Genomic DNA, 19367 nt, shown 5'->3' on the forward strand with positions numbered 1-19367 from the left:
ACTAGAGAGGGTGGGGCACAGGGGTCACGCTGCTTTTGGCTAAAAACTGCTGAACACTCAGCATGGTGTGGGCAGGTGTGCTTGTAAATCACACAGCATGACACGGGCATATGTGTTATTTCTTAAAAAAAAAATCATTGAAACCGAATGTAGCTTCTCACATAATGCCAGCTGGTACACTGATACAGATGGCTTCCTAGAACACTCACCTAGTGGGAGAAGCCTGTACAACAAGAGGACTGTCCTCCAGAGGATAATTTCAATTTTGGGGGGTTCTACTTCTTCTTTATCCAAAATCTATCTTTGGACACTTAGGTTGCTTACTTATGCTGGCTATTGTAAATAATGTTGCACTAAACATAGGTATGCATATTTTCTTGAATTATTTTTTGGATTTCTTCATATAAATACCCAGGAATGCTATTGCTGGGTCTAAGGTAGTTCAATTTTTTAAGTTTTTGAGGGATCATTATACTGCTTTCCATAGTGGCTGCACCAATTTGCAATCCTACCAACAGTGCATTCCCTTTTCTCCAAATCCTTACCAACACTTGCTTGTTGATTTCTTGACGATAGCCATTCTGACATGTCGGAGGTGCTATCTCATTGTGGTTTAAATTTGCATGCCTCTGATGATTGTGAAATTGAGTTTTTTCATATGTCTATTGGTAACTATAGTAATCAGATCAGCATGATACTAACATAAAAATAGATAACAAAGATCAATGTAACAGATTAGAGAGCCCATACATAAATCAATGTCTCTATGGTCAAATAATCTACAACAAAGAAAGCAAGACTATAGAATGGGAGAAAGACAGTTTCTTCAATAAATGATGTTGGGAAAACTGGCAGATACATGCAAACCAATGAAACTAGGCCCCTTTCTTACACAATATACAAGGATAAACTCAGGATGGATTAAAGACTTAAATGTAAGACCCCAAACCATAAAAATCATAGAAGAAAATAAAAACAATAAACTCTTTGACATTGCCCTTAGTAATATTTTTTGGCTATATCTCCCTGGGGGAAAAAAAACAAAAGAAAATACAAACAAATTAGACTGTATCAAACTAAAAATTTATGCATGGCAAAGGAAATGATCAACAAAACAAAAAGGCAACCTACTGAATGGGAGAAGGTATAGGCCAATGATACATTCAGTACAGGGTTAATATCCAAAAAATATAAGGGACTCATACATCATAACACCATAGAAACAAACAATGCAATTTAAAAAATAGGCAGATAATCCAGATAGACATTTCTCCAAAGAGGACATATATTTTTAAAAAAATTCATTAGCCATATTTAGTTTTCTTTTTCTTTTTCTTTTTCTTTTTTTGTCACTCTCAATCTAACCTTAATTGACAAACTTGGTAAATATAAATTTAAAATAGTAGTCATTAAATTTCCAACAAATAAGATTTGAGAAAACAAGAAGAATGATTCATGATTTGAAACTGACTTCCTAATAATGGTTGTAAATTATTTAGCATTTTCTATGTGAGAGATTATTTAAAATCACTAGACTCTGCCAATCTTATCAGGTGAATCCATTTTTAACTTAAAATGTGAAAATTGAGAGCCATAAAGATAAAATAACTAACCCAAGGAAGCAAGCTAATCACAGACAGAGCTGGATACTCAGCCTAGTTCTACCTAACACCACAGCCCAACTGGGTTTCTCATTAACACATGTTCTACCTAAGTTTGATGGGCAGAGTGTGATCAGGAAGCTCCAATGAATGTAGCCTCAAGGAGGCAACAGAGCTATCTCTGCAAAAACCCAATCATAACTGGCTATTCCTCTCTAGAGCTGATATCCTGGAGCAGCTATTAGTGCTGTTGTTTTGGATATCTTTGGTGAGGTGCGTAATCACATTGTAAGTTATTATTGCGCAGGGAGTCTTAACTGCTGAGGTTTCCTTGTTGGTAGTTATGCTTGTATTCTATGGCACCACACTGGAGTAAATCTTCTTTCCCATGGCTCTTTTCTCATTTACAGAAATGATTCTCAGAATTATTTTTTTGTAGATAAATCACTTTCAGAAGTTGATAATGGAACAGTGAGAGGATTTTGTGGCTAGCTACATTTCTGCTTTTTCAGGATCTTCACTTTTTAAAAAATATCTACTTACATTTTTGCTACCCAACTTATATTTTTTTAGAATGATTTGGAACAAAAATCCACATCCACTAATTCCTCAAAAGCTTTGATTTACATTATATAAGTTAAACAATTAGAAGTTAGTGATATTTTGGTTCAAAGGGTACAATAGAAGAAAAAAATGGTGAATAACTTAGAAAATTTCTTTAAAAGACAGTCCACTAATATAAATTGAGCACGTTATACACAATAAGCAAGTAAGTAGTCTAGTTTTGGATCACCTTTCCTACATTCTGCTAGGAATGATGCTAATGTTCCGTGGTACCTAAGACTGCTCTGTGGGTATTGCTGAAACAGGGTAGCACAGTCTTAAGCTCTTCAAATAATGTAAGAGACAAACTCCTCTGCTCCCAGAGAGAACTATTTGGAAAATAAATTATTTATCTTTGATAATTGAAAATTCCATTCACCTCTGGTCCCCTTTTAAAGGTAAGGCGCAGAGTGAGCTGAAGTGGTTAACTTGTAGGAGGAAGCTGTGCGCAGTGATGTCAGGAAGTTTGGACTAGAGGGGTTTCAGGGTGAGAGATGAGTAATTCACTTCCACATTAATATATGAGAGGAGAAACCAAGAAGATGGATGGTATTCAATCTTAAATGGTGACATCTAAATGAAACAACACTGTTGTATTGCCAAAAGAAGAGAATACTCACATGTACAGAGAAAAATCTCAAATTCATTTTGTTTATGGAGTAAATTTTCATCGATCTAAAATGCCCAGGGTACCCTGGGTCTGTGATTTGTAAAATATGTTGATTGTTTTTCTGAAATGTATTTTTAATTAACAATGTGAACTTGCAGGCACTCATAACTGAAATCATGTCAGAGCAGCGCAATAATTGTAGTAGCTTCCACCTTTGATGTGCTTGGACTTCACATTCTTTCCTATTTGCCACTTTTGCTTTTCAGTGAGGAAGGTAGAATGAAAGGAAAGTGGTGTAGAAAGATACATGGACAGGTCAGCCAAAAAAAAAAGTTTTAAGTTATGCTCCAGAATATGTTATCTGAGGCGAGGGAGTGGAACAGTCAAATCTTTACTCCACCCCACCCTACTTCTTTGGAGTTGAAACATTGTCTTTAATTTGAACTTTATAATGATAAAAAAGACATGTATTATTTCACCTATTCTCTTGATTTTGATTTTTTCTTATATCTTAAAAATATCCATTTGATTATTAGTAATAATGATTCTATTAGTGGAGGGTTTTTTTTTAGTGAAAAAGAAAGGAAAAAAAGAGGACTTGTCCAATTTTGTTAATACATGCAGTATCATTAGCACTTTAGAATTTCTTTACTTTCTCCTATTCTTTTCTTTCTTTTCTCACTTTCTTCTATCGTCACACCAACAGTTTCAAATAGGAAAAGCATGATTCAAAGATTTGTTTTATGGTGCTGGTTGACAGGTTATCTAAAATGAAATAACTCTGAAAGTCAGTTATTAATTAAGAACAAGATAATGCAAGTAAATTGAAAATAAATTGGCTTTGCTGGCTATAACCAGTGTAACAGTAAGAAATTTGCATTTCTGAGCTACAATTTTCCCATCTCTAGAATAGAGATTATAATATCTAACTTGCATAGTTTTAAGTAGGTTTAAGCAAGACACCTTTATAGTGCTGGTAAAAATTTAGCCAGAAAATGTGTGGGAAGTCATCAGTAACATTCTAAAATGTATTCAGCCTTGGCTGTGAGACAGACCCTGTGCTACAGAATAGCTTCAAAGTTATCCCTTGTTTTTCACAACAGTTCTAAGATACTGGAGCTAATATTAGTTTTAGTTTCATTATTGTAGATGAAGAAGCTAAAGTCTGAAGAGAGTTCAACACTTGTCCGGGGTGATTAAAACCCCAGAAATTTGAATTCTTAGGGCTTATTAGAAAATCAGATGCTATATTATTCCATAAAACAACCTCATTAAGCTTCTCCCCAATCATGCTGTTTATCATGTAGTCTAAAGAGTAATTACTGATGTTAGAATAATTTAAGCCCCTTAAATCTCCTCTGTATTCTGCGTATGGAAGAGAACGTGAATCAGTGTCAATTAAGTCACCAAAAATGCATTTTTTTTTGCTCAATTTCATAGTGGCTTGAGGGCAACAACATGGTGTTTCATAGGCATATATTATCAGTACTTGCTATGAAAACAATGTCTGAAATGACTGCAAATAAGTTTTAGTCCATCCTTTGAGGAAAAGCAAGATTTCGCTCATAGCGTGCACATATTCTTTAGCTCATATTCTTTCTCATGGGAAGAAAGAATAGTGGTGTGACAGAGACATAGCAGATCCTTACACACTTATGGGACTTGTACTTGTGTGTAGGAGACAAACCATGAAGTATTTAATAAATTATTAAATAAAATAACTACAGATTATGGGAAGTTCAGTGAAGGGAATAAATACATAAGTTGATATAACCAAGTTAATAGGGAAGTGATGGCTTTAGGTACAATGGTCAGAGAAGATGCGACTTTTTCTGGAGGTGTTATGTAAATTAACTGAAGGAAGCTTAGGACCAAGGCAGGTGAAGAACTAGAAGTATGATAAGGATAGAACGAAGGGTGCAGAATATCTGAGGAAGGAGAGATTAGCATGCTCTGGGAAGAGAAAGAGGGAGACCAATGTGCCTAGACCGAGAGACACAATTTAGAAGGCGATTTGAGATGATACTGGAGAAATTTACAGAGCTGTCTATCATCATGCAAGAATCTCAGACCATGGTATGGAAATGATATAAAATTATCAAGAAAGTATAACTCACCAGGAACCTTAGTTAATTTAATCATGTAAGCCAACAGAATGTGTATGCAATTGGTTCATCAATTTTCATTATTTTAAGCAAATCAGCAAATAAATTGTAGCTTTTTAATGTAAGTACCAAATCCTATCTTCTATGTTACCCCTCCCACACCATCTTAATTAGTGATGGGTGAGAGAGGAGTAGGAAATTAATCTCTTTCTAGCTCAATGGCTTTTTAACAATTTAAGTGAGGCAGATGAGCAATTTCTTCCCATTTTTTTTTCTACCACAGTGACAGAGTTTCAGTGGGAACAATGACACCAATGTCAGGAGCAAGATTTTACCCCTCCCTTGCAATTCAGGCTTCCCAATAAGGTGTGCATAAAATGCTGTGCACAACTTTCTGTATCACTTTGTTTAATAAAAAAAATGATCCGACCTCAAATCCCTCTTTTCTGCTTTCCTTAAACTAGAAATCATAATGGCTTAAGACCTTGTTCCAGATGCATAGATAAAGAAAATGCCTTAATGTTTAAGGGAGTAAGGAGCTTCAAAATACAGGAATCGGAGGTCCTGAATAACCCTAAAAAAAAGATCTTTCTCATTATTTGATACTCACTTACTTCTATAGCGTTACCTGAGTAAGGATGGATGAACAATATGTAGGGGTACATTTGAGATTTTATGTCCTGCGAAAGATGAAGTTTCAGGTTTGTAGGCGTGTAGATATAGGGTTACTCTTCTGTCAGCAAAGATGAGGGTGGTTATGTGTATTGTCTTCTGGGTCATCTCTCCAGGACAAGCCTCCAATCTACCTAATCACTGATTGTTCAGCCTCAGTCCACTTTTTTACATGGAAGGATGCTCTTGTTTAGATCACATAGATTTGTTGGCTCAGATCAAACTTATATCTTCATGGCACTGCACAGCTTTCTGAATCACACCTTCGCCCTCTGATGGCTCTGCTCTTAAGCTTCTCAAACTCCTGGCAGGCCTCTAACGCACTACCTTTCATATGTGCACCTTCTTTGTCTGCTGCAAAAATGTGACTTCTAGGCTTGAACTGCACAGTGTGGTAGCTACAGGGGGTTTGTGAGCAATGGTTGAGACTCTATGCCTGATCACTTTATGCCTATTTCAGAGAGGGCCTGTCCATAGCAATGGGCTTTTTACAAAAATGCTGAAAGGACAATGGGGTGTGTCAAATTTCTTTCACCTTTATTTTCTCTGTATACTCTCCCAGTATTGTTGTGTCTGTTAACAGACCAGAATAACCAATTTGACACCTTTACATATTCACCTCTTTTTTCAGTGTTCCACCATCTCCCATACCAAAAGTATTTCCTTTTAATTTTTTTCCATGTGAGCAAAACTTTCCTTACATTGTTTCTTCTTTTTTTGTGAAGTAGTTTGTGTTTGATCTCTTGCTGCAGCTAATATTTGAATGGCTTTAGAGGGATCTAATTTGCTGCAAAAAAGAAAAATATCACCTTCGTATTTCATTATGTGATCCTTATTATATATGTTTATTTACATGCCCTGATGTATGATAATAATATGCTTTCTAACTTTTATCAGAAAATTTTAACAAGAAAACAAATAGGTGGAGATATCTTTCAAATAAACTTTTAAGATTGTAATCTTCAGTCTTTATTTTTATATTTTGCCAGAGCTAATGGAAAACTTCACCTACAGATCTGAAATCTAAGTATGTGTTCCATGGTATAATATCTAAAATATAGGTAAAAGCTTGCATGCTTAAATAATCCTCATTTCTACACAAGTTAATTATTCAGTTTAGAGATTCCTAATTACAGAATCTTGAATATTTTGTATTTCACAAATTGGGGTACTCATACAAAGTTTCTTGTTTGTTCTGTGTATTTTGAATATTTTATGCAGTAATTAATACACTTAATATTAATTTATTAATATTAATTAACATTAATATTAATATTTTATGCAGTAAGTGTATTTTTATAAGTGAATAAAAGTAACCTCTGAAAAACAGTTTAGCGACTTCACTTTCTCTTCTTCAAACTCTCAGAGGAAAATGGAACTGCTGCGTGCAAAACACAAGATGAGTTTTCAAAAGAACATTTGGTGCATCAAAAATTCATTACAGGTGCCAAGATAAATTTGGTATGACACAACTTCTCTGAACTAGTAAGTTTTAAAGCTATTTCTTATACACAATCTACAACACATTTGAAAACAAACCTGAAAGCTATTGAAATCATCATTTATTTTCTTAGGAAAACAACTGTTTTCTTCATCATCACAAGTTAAATAAATAAATAGACAAGAAAAAATAGAGGTAAACGATGCCCAAGAGAGACTTGAAGGAATAGATATCAACGTCTTCAAGGAATGAACGTTAGCTTAAATGCCCATCAACTTCAGCTTAATTTTTAGTAAAATAATTTAAATGAAATTATTACATTGTATAAAATAAGACATAAAAAGCACATATATGAAAATCATACTTTGTTAACAATCAACTATTAAAATGTGTATTAATAGAAAAATACAATAATTACTAAATTAAAATATGTATTATAAATATCTCAATTACAATTATCTTTTGTTAAAAAAATTTCTTGTCATGAAAGATAGCAATGTTTCAGGAGAATTAGATAAAAAGATGACATATTTGTTTTCATAAAATATATATCACAAGTAACCATGTTTTTCTAATGATATGTTTTTGGAACTCATGTCTTTGACTTTAAAACTTAAGATTTTTTTTATAACACAATAGCAAAAATAAAGTATAAACACAAAGAAATAATTCTAAGATATTATAATCACATAAAACTGTAAAACATTTCACAGAAAAACAGGATACACACATACACAGTATTATAATATACAGCTATTGCTTATACTGCTCTACAAATCATGAAAAATATATTTATACATAATATACGGTTACTTCCAAAATATTTGATCTTAAACTCTATATTGTACTTTCAGTAAAAATCATTAAATTCAGCAAATATCTAAAGTTAATCATTACATTGCATTAGTTCTTCATAAAACACTTTCTATGTACTGTAGAGATAATGAAGATTAATAAATAGTAGTCCCTGCTTCCAAAGAATTTAATATCCCAAATGAAATATTTTAAGAAAATCATATCAGCACATAGTAGTCAGCAATCTGTTTTGGGGGGCATCAAGTAGAGTGTATTAAAAATATGGATATTGAAATGGTAGTGAAGGGTAGATAGTCATTTTGCCAGCAGATGAAAGTTTGATAGCACCATTTTCAGAGAGATTATTTTGAGAAGAGGCATAGAAACCATAAAATGAAAGACGAGCAATTGTATATAGAAAACATTGGGTTATAGTGTAACCTTCCTGGGAAATTACTTGATAAAAGTGACCAAGTGTAGAAATAAACTAGCCATTATTTTAGGACCTAGTATATCCATCACTATTTCTCACTCAGGAGCACTCCTGTTTTTAAAGTCAATGCACCATAATGCTTTAAATGCCTAAATTTATAATGTATGTCTAATTTTATAGACAACAGTTTAAAATTTTTAAAAGTCTTAAACTTTTAAAAATGTATTTTTAAATCCAAATATATTTTGAGCTAATTGTAATAAATTAAAAAGGCATTTGGGGTGACCCATGTCATCAGTTCAGATAAAGTGTGAAGTGGGGTACTCCTTGGTCATCAATAATTTCCCTGTAGGAAGAAACTATTCAAAATCATCCCATTGCTTGTCAGTTATGTTTTTCAAAAGCAGCATACACGATCCTCACCTTTCAAATCTAAAGGGCAAGGTGTTGCAATGAAATGAGTGAACGGAAGCAAATTTGAAATCGAAGCCAAAATTTGACAAATACAAAATAACCTGAAAATGTAAAGTGAAAAAAAGGGGAGACAATGCCAGGATTAAGAAACACAATTGGTAAGTACAAAATAGACAGGGGGGTGTTAATAAATAGTATAGGAGATGGAGAAGTCAAAGAACTCATACACATGACCCATGGGCATGAACTAAGGGGGGATTGCCGGAGGAAAGGGAAGTACTGGGCAGAGGAGGCAAAGGGTGACAAATAAGACAACTGCAATAGCATAATCAATGAAATATACTTAAAAAATGAGAACTACTTATAGAATGCAAAATACCAAAAAAGAAAAAAAAAAGATCAAAATTTAAAAAAAAACAAAAAACGCCATGAGACTTTCTTATTTAGTTCTTCCTCTTTCCTGTCCTGATATTTTTGCCAAATAACAAGACTTCAGTAAACTTTATCAACTGTGTTCCCCAATACATTCATAGGCTATATAATTAATTGAAAATTGTACCTTAATGGAGAATCTGAGACAGTTATAGAAGTGGAAAGCACAGGCAAGTTAGAAGACCAAGTTCCCCAGCCCTAAGCTGAGGCTTTGAGCAGGACATCCTTACTAAAAATGAGCTTGGGGTATTATTCAAGACACGTATATGACAGAGGTATTTATTACTGTAACACAGGGAAGAAAAGGAGGCTTGCAGTTCAGGGGTGATGTGTGTTGCTCAGAGTATTACTTGGAAGAATGAATATTTTTAGGAAACACATGCATTTTACAGCTGCTGAGACTAAATTTCAAGGGTAGAGGAACCATGCAATTTTTTGTTCAAACCAGTGCACTCTGGAATGAAAGGACATTCAAAATATAATAAAGAGACAGTTTGTGATAAGCAACATGGTGGAAGAGGCAATCAGACATGCCTAGTGATTCCACCAAAAGGACGTCATCACAAGCCTCATTAATTAGAGGTGCTGAAGCTACTTCCCGCCGTTTGGACATTGCACTTACGAATGGAACTTATCAAGTCCAGGTGCTGGGAACTTGAGAAATACAAAGGATATGAAGCTTAAACTAAATTCTCTTGAAACCCTCCAATTTCCTCTGGGAACACCTCAAAAACACTTGGAAAGAGGGGATCCTCACCAGCCCCATCAGCCCAAGAACTTTCTGTGCTGACCCTCAAGCTTGGGAACCAGGCACGGCCTGCCACCCCCTGTCAGCCAGTCGGGCATCATGGGCTCTGATGCCCCTCCACAGCCCACGAGTGGCTTTACTGAACCACTCATATCAATAGTAATTATCCACTCCAATTCTAATAACAATATAAGTTACAACTATCCTCTTCTTCTCACATTTCAAACCATCAGTCATATTTAAACCCATTATACATAGATAACCTATAAAGCCCATTTTTATACAGGGAACTTTTTTCAATGTTTTTGTCAGTTTTCAGAAGAATATTTCCTAAAGCTAAATTCTGTTATGTCTATATCCTTATAACTAATTATTCCAGAGTTTCCTTTCTGTCAATTACTGGTATAATAAGAGAACTCAATAAATATAATTGACTAAGTATGAACGACTAAATATTGATCAAATCACTGGCATTTGCCAACTTTTGGGAAAATTTGTCAATTTTTTAGTCATCCTATAGTTTCTAATGAATTGAACTACTAAAAAAATCCATGAAAACTGTTGTAACAGGTTAAAGCCATGAAAAATGGCTTTCTACTTATTTACTTTTGTGTTTTATCTGTGTGGGCCATGAAGTAATTTTTAAACCTCTTATTCCTAAATGACACATTTTTTGGAAATCAGTGACAAATTGATATTCAGAGATAAAATTTAAGCTCTTATCTAATTTTATTCCTTTTTAAAACATACAATAACTAATATATCACTTATGGGTGCTGTAATAAAAACCAGAGGAAATAAAGCTTTGTTTCTTGTCAATGCTTATGTACATGCAGCATTCAGAAAACATCAATAATTCTCGGGGAAAGAGGTCGGTGTGTTCTCATTTTAATAGGTCATTAATTATTTGAATAAAAGCATCATTTTAGAGATAAACAGTAAGATATGTATGTACTTCACCAGTTTGCTGCTCATTTCCTGATGCTTTCACCTAAGTATCTCCCACTCTCAAAAAGTTCTTGTTCTGCTACTTCCCTTTTATGAGAGATCTACTTCTTTCTGCTAATCGAAATGAATCTGAAGAGGACTTTTGCTTTAATGAAAAGAGGTGACAGCCTTCAGCATTTGTTTTGCAGCGACATTTATAGTAACCACGGTACGCGAGTGCCCAAGCTCCTTTCCCGAGACCTACACTCAGCCACTGCTGCCAGAGACTTTGAAGTGTGTGAGCATCTGTTTTATCTGTTTTTCTTGTGCGTCTGTTAGCAGGTTGTATTTTAACCTAAGGTATCAGAAAAGCTTAAGACAGCTTGTAAGAGTGTTAGGCTTATAGTGTAAAACTGGACGTAAATAAGCATTTCCTTCATGGTTAAGGGACTAAAGACATTGTGTGTGTTGAACTTGCCTGTGTCCACCATTTGTCTTATTTGCCCGCAGAGTGAAAGAATCTTGAAAGCTGTCCAAGTTACTATTCCTTTTGCTAGTAATGAGGCAGGAGATAGTCAGGAGGGAGGAAACTCTATCAAGGCTAAGACAAAGGACATTGATACAGGACAGAGACCCTGTTCTAAGACCTGTTCTCAATTCCTGGAAAAGCGCTGAATCATGGTGAATCATGAATGCATTTGCATGGAAGTTGCCACAAGACGTCGGCTTCATTATAATAGAATTATAACAAATTAACATTGTAGGACCTCCTTCCCTGGTGGTCAATCAAGGAAAATCATGGGAGACCACATGCGCAGTAGCTTTAAACTAATATAACTACTTGTGCATGTATAATGAAACCCTGCCAAAACAAGACAGGAAATACCCGCCCAGTAAGAACAGAATCCTTCCAGCCTCTGAGGTCAATCTCTGTTGGGAGTCAGCCGCTCCCATGTTCTGTGGAGAGTACTATCGCTTAATAAATCTGCTCTCTCTGTTATAAACTGCGTGTTTGGTTAAATCGATTGTCCATGATCACCAAGAACCTGGTTACTTGTGCCCACCTGAGACAGAAGCAAAGTGTTCTCTTTTATTCAGCATCCAGTAATGGATGAAATGAAAAATCTATTGCTTGAGGGGACTGAAGAGTGTACAAACATAGTGCTTTATTATCTTATAATTCAGGAGAAACCAGTCCTTTTAATAAGTGAAACTACATTATCTAAGCATTAGTTTTACTTAATGTAGGCCGTGCATTTATCAAATTATTCCTCTTTTTACTGTATGTTGAAGTTATTTTAGTTTTTATGTATTATTTGCTATCACTGGCAAATTATTTTTTGGATCTTAGAACTCTCAAAAAATTCTCCATGTAGATTAAGGTAATTGCTTTTTTGCTTTAAGTCATTTTGGCTTGTGAAAGGTTTCATAGGAACAGTCTACTTTCAGATAGTGGGGAAACCTATATGTGATTGAGATCAGTGAACAATAGAAGTTCTTAGTAAAAAGAATAACAGGCACTTTCATGTCTTATTATATGCTTTTGCACCATTATAAGATATTTATGCACATTAATTCATTACTCTTTATAGTAACCATAATAATTGAGTGCCATGGTTGTCTTCATTTACAGATGAGGGAGTTGAGGCACAGGGGCAGTTAATAAGGGGCAGAGTTAAGATTTATCCTCAGATAATCTATCTGCATACATATTGTATTAATAAAGATAAGGAATACACAATATTTTATATATATGTAACATATGTATGTAGAAACATATAAACATATAAATATAAACATATAAATATAGTTTGGCAGAGCCAATGTCAAGCATATTGATATAGGGATAAGCAAAGGCTGTGGAAAATTAAGGATCCATAGCAATATTTAAGTATATTGCTGTTCCTGTGTTGGGTTGATAATCATCATGTTGGCTGGTAATTACCCAGTGTGCTCTCTTTAGTAAGTTTCCTGAAACACACTCCACACCTTTCAGGTTTGCCTGTTTAACGCCATCTTGTTTTTTGCATCTACTGTGTAGGTGCACTGTGTGTGTGTGTACGTGTGTGTGTCAGAGTGGGAGGCTGGGGAGGGAGGGAGATAGTTTCAGCTCAGAGGTGATTCCTTTTGTTGAGTTTGAAAAAATAATGGTTTAATGTAATCTTTTTTCTCTAATTCTAGGACTGGGTTATTTGAGGGATTTTCGGGTTTAGACTGACATGAAGAAGGCTGCTTCTCTTATCATACTGAACAGATGTTGCCAGCTCTTAAGCTCTAGATATTTCTGTAGAAACTCTTCTAATTCTTTTAAGAGTCTGCTCAGAAAAGCACAAGGTAGGATCAGGCTCCAGCGAAGCTGCCGGTGGTATTCTTTCTTGCAAGGTGACAAACGGTTTTCCTCAAGATGAAACTTTTTAAGTCATAAGCCAGTTCAGAAAGAATCCTTAATTGTTTCTTTCTAAACTTTGTTTACACTAACTTTTAATTCATTTTGCTTAAATGGAATTTTATTGAGGCTGTCAGGAGCAGACTGCATGCTGGGAGTTGTATGTAAGCAAAAACATTATCCCAGACTAAGTAACAGCTGGAAAGAAACCAGGGGACCTCCCACATATCCCCCACTGAGATCTAGACAATGGGTGAGTTATTTGACAGAGTAACAGCAACAGCTGCCAAGTAGGTCGTTTGTTCATTTTTTTAAACCTGAACTTTGAAACTTGCAGAATTTAAATAAGCAGCCTTTGGGGAGCACATTGGAGGTGAAAAACATATTTAAGAATATTCTTTGGCCACATAAAACCTAATATAACTGGAAGTTTAATGGACCATCATTCATCTTGTTTTATTAGTTTGGAAATATTTCAATGGAGATGAGTATTTCCTTAATATATAGGCCTAATTTCAGTCCCTAACAGCACAAATTAACAATCGGCAATTATCTGATAAGTCAAACTATATATCATCAACATGTGTTTACCAAATGGTCTTTTTGTCTTTTCAAAATAATTTTTATAAACAGAAAATTTACACACATATCTGAAAATACACCCCATTCATGAGTGAAAAGGCCTAGATTTTTAAATAGACTCATTTAATATTTCTAAATTAAAGTAATCATTTTTATTTGGAATAGGGTTTATTTTCAATGAGGATATAAAAGATAGCACATAATGTGGAGTAAGCTTTTCTTTTTAATTTTTAAATACCAAAGTGTCATATCATTTATCAAATTGTTGGTGTCACTCTACCTCAGGTGTTTATTATCATTAATGCTAGTCAAATTCCTATAATATGCTAACGACCACAAATAAAACACAGAAATGAAATATTTAAGAAGCTTGTAATCTAAGGCAATCTTGCCAATTAGAATTTTTTTAAATTACTAACTCATATAATTTTTTCTTGTTTTACAAGTTTTCTTTCATGTCTCCCTACTTAGTGTATATATAATATATTTATATATATTTATATTTAATTTGCCAGGGAAGCAAATTAAAGCAATATTTTTTGTAACATGCACAGAAATTGTTTGCCTGGATTTACTCTTAACTGTGGAGTTAATCCACTTTTTAGGGGCATAGCGAAGTTAAAAATCTGAGTCTATTTCTTTATCTATCTAGAAAATGGGTGATCCTCAGCCTAAAAGGAGAACATAATAAGTGGAGACCACGAAGTATATATGAGAATTTGCATGGGTTACTTTGTTATAGAAGAAATATAATAGGAGTAATTTAATTTCACTTTTTTCTACTTTATGTGAATAGTGAAATCTAGCTATAATCCTTGGAGAGATTCAAACCATGATGCTAAACCATTAGTTTGTGTAAAATCTGAATTTAAGAGGAGAGGTGATTTTCTCATTACCTTCCTGTTTTCTTTTTTAAAATTATGTTTTATTGTTTAGATTATTACAGTTGACCCAATTCTTCCTACTTTGTTCCCCACCACCCAGCCCCCTCTCCTCACCCTCGCACAACCCCCACACTGTTTTTCATGGGCCCCACATATATGTTCATTGGCTACTCTATTTCCTATGATTGTATGTTGCATCCCCATGACTATTCTGTACCCACCAATTTGTGTTTCTTAATCCCTTCACCTTTTTCTCCCATCCCCCTAACCCTCTCCCATCTGGCAACTATCAAAACATTCTCTGTATCTATGATTCTGTTTCTGTTCTGCTTGTTTGCTTTGCTTTTTAGATATAATTGTTGATAGACATGTATTGCCACTTTAGTGTTCATATTTTTATCTTATATCATTGTAATTTGGAGTGTGTCTTCACTTTTAAAGGTATGCTTCACAATGTTTTGAAATTATGCTTTGTGAAAAGCAGATTCTACTGTATGAATTACTATTCTGTTGAGATAGATGATTCAGAAACTTGAAGGATGTTGGTGTTTTGAAAGTTATATGATCTCTCCCTTTTGCCCACACAGACAAGAAAGGCTCTGTGGGAGAGAGCTATGAGATAAGAAAATATAACTTAATAGAGAAAAGTGGAAGGGTGTTTGAAGTGGAGGTTCTATCTTTGATATAACCAGCAGGAGCCTAGAGTGGCAGAGTTTTTGTTGTACAGGTTTTACAGAAACAGGAATAAGCTGTAATATTTGGTGTATTCATAAAAGTCAGCTGTCTTATGAGCAGTCCATACAAGTTCAAACTTAAAACAAACATGAAATAACACCAAGAAATGAACTCTTAAAACGGTTTTGTGTTATCTTGACTTTAAAGGTAATTATTTTTATAAAAATGTATTCTCAGTAATCTACTGAACCTTGGACTTCTTAGAGAGTAGCAACACAAAAGTGGCAGGTCTTAAGTCAAAATTTTACTACTCAAATCACCAGGAGCACAGGTTTCAGTATTTTGAAAACATTTTCTAACAGCAGACTCTGAAAACATCTTTCACAGTACAGCTCACAGTTAGCTCAAAGGGATTAACTGATCAAGAGCAGCCAGCTTTTCCTATCCTTAATTAAAACATTTTATTAGGACCTTTGAGAGATTTGTCAATTTTGTTTTGGTAGGTCCTTCAAACAAGCACTTTGCCCTTGAGACATTACACAGATGACCCTAGAAGCAAAACTAAAATACAGTCACATATCAGTAAAATGCTTTTCAGTCGCTAGTCCCTGTGTCTCCACAAATCCAACAGCCTGGTTCGTATCCTTAAATCTCTTTCTCTTACTCTGCATATGCATATTTCAAATCTAAAACTAAACTTGTCTGTACCCTCCAAATATCGACCTGTTTCTTTCTTTCTCCCATATTTTAACTGAAAGCATAACCATCCACCAGGTGTTCAAATTTGAAATGTAGGATTTATCCTTGATCCCTCACTAGCTCTGGAATTCCACCAACACTGTGAGAAAGTCCTCAAGAATCTCTCTCTGATCCATCTACTCCCTTCCGTTTCTATGCCACTACACGCGTCCAAAACCTTGTCGTTTCCAACTTGTATTAAACATTTTGTATTTAGCTTCCAGGACTCCACTGGACTGCCGTACCCCACCCCCCAGACACACACACGCGCGCGCGCACACACACACACACACACACACCCGCCCCCGCCCCCCCGCCCCCCCGCCCCCCCGCCTCCATTAATTCAACCTTCAGAATAGTGCTGTCCGGATATTTTAAATATACATGACAATTGTTCATGTATCTGTTTAAATTATCTTCATAGCTTTTCTTTGCTTTTAGGAAAATGCAAACTTTATGAAGCCAGAGATCACAGCTCAAGGCATAGGTAGTAATTATAACAATGCTTTGTACATAGTAAACATTCTATAGATATTTCTTTTTCATGAATGAACAACCTTATTGTTTTGGTATTATAACTCATATTACTTAATTCCACCTAGCCAGGAATAGCTTTTTTTTTTGTAGTATTCCATTATACCATCTTCTCTGTATATTCTTAGTCCTTCTCATTTCATTCTGTTACAGAAAAATGTCCAATCAGACCATTTGGCCACAAACAAATAATTGAAAAGGGGAAAAATGTTTTGATTATAAGCAGAACACTATTTTTGAAAGTATGTGTTACAAGTTTTTAGAGTTTACTTACTTATGTTTTGCATTATTTAACAACACCAAATATAGGAACCATTTTGAGGGGTTAAGAATTATTAGCAATCATTTCCTTTTTCCAAAGTGGATCATTCTCACTTCTCACAACATAATAAAACTCTAAGGACAAATGAAAGTTAAGAATATACTCTTCTGTAAGGAGAATTCATTATGGCACCACCCTGTGGGGGACTCCGGCCAGTGAAGTCCCCAGATGCGTTGCAAATGAAGAATCATTCCAGACCCCGGTTGCCTGTCAAGAAAAGGGATAGTGATTCCCTCTAATGCGGCATGCCCCAAACCCTGGTGCTCAATGGCTTTTATTGAAAGGGTTATCAGTGGGGGATAGGTAGCAGGAATGTACATGTAATCTTATTACATCAGTACGTTAATGTTTATAGAGAATAAGTGATGTTTTGAAGAAGACAAATGGCAGAAAACATGCCAAATTGCTTGGTTCTGAGATGAGTGTAAACATAATGGCACCAAATGGTTTTAGGGTCAGAGTCCATGAATAATGCAATTTTCCTTCCCAGCATGAGCTGGTTATTAAAGCTTGAGGGAGAAACAAAGCCTGCTTCAGGCAGTATAATTTACTTCTAGGCCTGATTTTCCCTGGAGGCTGTCCTATCCAGTTTAGGGCTGTACCTGCCTTTAGTATTGTTTCAGGCCTGAGCCAGGCGGGTGGAGCAGAGCAGCCAAGAGATAAGGAGACTTCTTTCAGATAGAATGAGGACTCTGGCCATGACAAAGCTGTAGGGTGAGGGTCTTTGGCCCCTTCTCCATGTCCTCTAAGTTCCTCCCTGATGGCCAAGGTTGACTTGACCATCGAGGGGTCTTACCCGTCATCAACCAACCAGCCATCCTCCGGGGCCAAGCAGGGTGATATGAGAGAGGCAGGGTTTGCATTCCTGCCAGGGGGACAGGTTTTGTCTCTTCAGTGGCCTATTTTCCTGTGGCTTCCTTGCTCAGCTCCAGCCTTGGGGCCCTCTCTCCTGTTGGCCAATCTATAGTTCCTAAAACCAGGCAGGATGGTTCCCAACGCCATCTGCTATTACCAGATTACCATTCTTTCCCTAAAGGGTATCACTTTACAGAGAGTTTTACTAGGTATTAAAAATTAAAGATAGCTTTTAGAATTTCTAGAGGAAAATTTTAAGTTCTATAAAGAAATCCAGAAAGTATGTGCACACACTCTTTGTGTTTTCTATTATCATGTTGAAGAAATTATACACACTTAGAAACAATAATGTTCTCTCACATTTATGTTTTCAAGTCCCATATTGTAAAATACCATTTTTAGTACATTTATTTTGTAATTTCTTCTATTATCTTAGCATAATCTAAATTTCAAAAATAACTAACAAATCCTTCTCAGGTCTCTTGTTTATTATTAATGATGCAGTACATTTTTAATAAACACTGCCAAATTAAAAAAGACACTGCCAATTTGTGGCTCTAGATAACAGAGAAACTTTCCAAGTTTATAGATAGAGGCTAAAAGAGGTGATCATGAGAACCTAGGGAACATTGTGTCCCATCTTCAATTCATAGGAGTCACTTTCCTCCTCAGATATAACCTCATCCGAAAGTCCCTATTCAACCACCATTCTAAAATAGCAGTCTCCACTGTTATGTTTCCTTAGCTTGCTTTATTTCACTTCAGAGTATTCATTGAATCTGATATTATATTTTATATATTTGATTGCCTATTTATTTATTATGTTCTGGTTAGAATGTAATGCCTGTTTGGACGGATACTTTCTCTGTTTTGCATTCACTGATGTAGCCCCAAGAGCTAGCGGGTGCTCCCTAAATATTTCTGGAATGAAAGTGTAAGTGATATTCAACCCTTAAAACAAAGTTGACAGTAAAATAGCTGAACAGTTATTTAAATATGGTGACTAACTTTCAGCTATTTCCCTTTCTCAATTTGCTATTCACATAACTTAACTTTATAAAATATTTCTCTTACCACCACCTTCTTAGCCTTGCATTTCATGCCTGTAGAAAACCCTCAAACTGAACCCCATCCACCAGGTTTCTTGAATCATGTATCAGGGTTTCTGGGTAGTTTTCATATATATACAGTGGATTCATCGTTAGCAACCTAAATTGGAATTCAATGCTACCTGCTAATCATCATACATTTCCTTAATCATCTACTTTTCTTTTCAAAACTTACTGTTATCAGTGTCATTCCTGCAGTCCTTCACCATTAGTGCAATCAGATGTCTTCAACAACTCCTTCATCTTCATATTGTTCTGTAGTTCATCTTCTCTCTCCTGGGAGTGTGACCGCTTGTCCTTTTATATGGCCATTGCCTTACTTATGCCGCTAATTCATGGTTCCTCAACTTTGTCACTATTTGCATTTTGTGACAAGTGGCTGCCTTTTCATTTTGAGTTGTTTTGCGCATCCCTGGCCTCTGCCCTCTAAATGTCAGGGGCACACCATCCCCAGTTCTAACAACCAAAGTATTTCCAGATATGGGGACAAAATCACCATTT

Source organism: Pteronotus mesoamericanus, unplaced genomic scaffold (genome assembly GCF_021234165.1).
Source record: "Pteronotus mesoamericanus isolate MK-2021 breed Mesoamerican mustached bat unplaced genomic scaffold, CSHL_Meso_final contig_68, whole genome shotgun sequence".
Classification (NCBI taxonomy): domain Eukaryota; kingdom Metazoa; phylum Chordata; class Mammalia; order Chiroptera; family Mormoopidae; genus Pteronotus; species Pteronotus mesoamericanus.